This window comes from Otolemur garnettii, unplaced genomic scaffold (assembly GCF_000181295.1).
Source record: "Otolemur garnettii isolate 467f Iridium unplaced genomic scaffold, OtoGar3 scaffold00052, whole genome shotgun sequence".
NCBI lineage: Eukaryota > Metazoa > Chordata > Mammalia > Primates > Galagidae > Otolemur > Otolemur garnettii.
In genome coordinates this window covers 6,843,744-6,846,489 of record NW_003852447.1, presented here as the reverse complement: position 1 = coordinate 6,846,489, position 2,746 = coordinate 6,843,744, and the positions used below count along the sequence as shown (strand labels likewise).

The 2,746-nt window shown below is 39.3% G+C and overlaps 1 non-coding gene across 1 annotated transcript; it reads left to right on the top strand.

Moving 5' to 3' along the window:
* The first annotated feature begins 1,902 nt into the window (after positions 1–1,902).
* On the top strand, positions 1,903–1,965 carry LOC111726057. Its single transcript, XR_002773949.1, has one exon. It is a non-coding gene; the product is annotated as a U7 small nuclear RNA (small nuclear RNA).
* The last annotated feature ends 781 nt before the right edge of the window (positions 1,966–2,746 follow it).

Genomic DNA, 2,746 nt, shown 5'->3' with positions numbered 1-2,746 from the left:
TCCCTAAAAGATTTAGATTTATATCTGAAATACATATTGACATTTAACAGCAGGAGCTATTTCAAAATCTAAATTCTTGGCTTTGATGAGTTTGTGTTTATATTTGGAGTCGGGATTTGTATTTAGCTTTCAGATTTATTTTTGAGTATTGTGCATTGATATTTACTGAGCACATTCAAATTTATACATATTTATAAATGAAAAGCTTATTTATTATTTGCGGATATGGATTTTACTTATTTCTTTCCCATCCAAAACAAAATAATCCTCCAGAGTTTTTCAAGATCATTTCAAAACAAAACAAGATTATAATGAGGAAAGTGTTCTTTCAATTCTTTGGCTAAAAAAGCATGTCTATACAACACTATTTTTATTGTTCACTTTGGCAAGATATAGTATTATAACCAATCAGAACAAAACTGTCTGGCATAAAATCAAATGAAATCAACAAATACTTACTATTTACAGGGTACTGGGGTGTGAGAACTCACTGTGAGGGTGATGGAGAAGTATAGCATGTAATCCCTGCCTCCCAGGAGTCTACAGCCCAGTGGGAGATACAGGGGTTGGAGGAGACAACTGACATCGATGCGGCAACTGCTCTGATCTAGGAATTGTGCTAAGAGCTTCCACATAAGTTAACTCACGTGTAGCTGAGCTCATTTTCATCCCCCAAATTCTTCAGTATTCTCTTTCTCACTCTCCACCCAGTTATCCAGCCTTCAGGTCACCCTTCATCCCTGCCATCCTAACTCACCTCTCCCTCCAATTATTAGCACATTCTCTTCCTGGATCCTTCTCGTGACCTTCTGAGTGGTCTCATTGCCGCTGTTCTCTTGCTTTAGTAGCTCATTTTCCTTCCATATTGTGGATGGAATGAACTCTCGCGGAATGACACAACTGTAAGAGGGACTTTACCCAACAAATGCAATCAGTGAAACCTGTTTTCAATGAATCCCCAACAGTAAATTTTTAAAAATGTGCAAATGTGATTAGATTAATCACAACCCCTTTGGGATGTAAGAACAGAACCCATTTAAGAGAACCTAAACAAAAGGGGTAATTTATTATTGTGACTGTAGTGGTGACCCTTCGGCCTCAGAGCAGTATGCACCTGCTCAGATGAACAGAATGGACTGAGATGACAGCCCTTTCTTTCCAGCTCATGTCTGGATTCTCTTTACATGTGTACATCACTTTTCACTGCAGGTCATTTTTTCTTCTTTCTGATTTATATGGCAGAAAATGACAGCCAGACTACAGTTCTAAATTCCTCAAGGGAGGCACTCACTCATCAAACCGGTTCATGTCAGATGTTACTTGTGGACCATCACCAATGGCAATCAGGGTTAGCTTGAAGGACAGAGCAACATGAAACCTTGTTGTTGGAAGACAGGAGGAGCAGTTTTCAAGAAAAGCTTGCCAGATAGATAAATCAGTAGGTACTTCTTGAGAGGCTGAGCATTTGAATTGACTGGAGCATATGGTTCATTGGGATTAAAAGAAATAAGTTTACAAAGATGATAGTTTGACTATTTTTTTTTTTTTTTTTTTTTGTGACAGGGTTTTGGTCTGTCATCCAGGCTAGAGTGCAGTGGCATCACCATAGCTCACTGTAACCTCAAAATCCTAGGCTAAAGTGACCCTCCTTCCTCAACCTTCCAAGTACCTGGGACTATAGATGTGTACTACCACGCCTGGCTTATTTTTCTGTGTTTTGTAGAGATGGGGTCTTGCTCTTGCGCAGGTTGGTCTCCAACTCCTGAGCTCAAGCAATCTTCCTGCCTTGTTCTCCCAAAGAGCTAGGATTACAGATGTGAGCCACCGTGCCTGGCCAGAGGCCAAATTAAAAAAAAATCTTTGTGTGATACCGAAGAGTTTGAAGTTTATTCTACAGGTATTCATTGTTAACAGCTCTTTTAGAATTTGTCTAGTAGATTTTCCACTGCTCATTGGAAGACCTCCCTCCATAAATAATTAAATAAAAAATGAAGTTTATCCTATAGACATTGGGAAGTTATAGCAGTATATATATATTTTTTAAGTTGTGACATACACTATTTAGGATAATTAATCTGGAAGTGAATTAGACAGGTTAGAATTGGGAGAAACTGGAGTAGAGCCCATTTAGGAAGAAATTGCAGGAATCCAATATGATGATAAGGGCACTTGAAGAATGTGAGTAAAAATATTAGGAAGGACACAGACTACTACTTGGACATGGTGGTAAGTATTTGTTTTTAAATCTTTGTGACATTTTTGTGATTATCATGCTACTATGGAACACAACTCCAAATAGACCATATATTTCATAGTTCATAAGGCTGAGTCGATGTAGTTCTGACAACTCTATCATGTTCATCATAGTTTCAAGTTTTCTTTCTGGCTCAGCACTTGTAGCACAGTGGTTACGGCACCAGTCACATACACCGAGGTTGTCGGGTTCGAACCCGGCCTGGGCCCACTAAACAACAATGACAACTGCAACAAAAAATATCCGGGTGTTGTGGAGGATGCCTTTAGGCCCAGCCACTTGGGAAGCTGAGGCAAGAGAATCACTTCAGCCCAAGAGTTTGAGGTTGCTGTGAGCTGTGACACCACAGCACTTTACTGGGGGTGACACAGTAAGACTCTGTCTCAAAAAATAAATAAAATAAAATAAAAATTTTCTTTCCCTCTGGGAGGTAAGGGCCACTTTTTTTTTAACCCCTCCCTTTTCTACTATCCCCACCTTTACCCTACCACA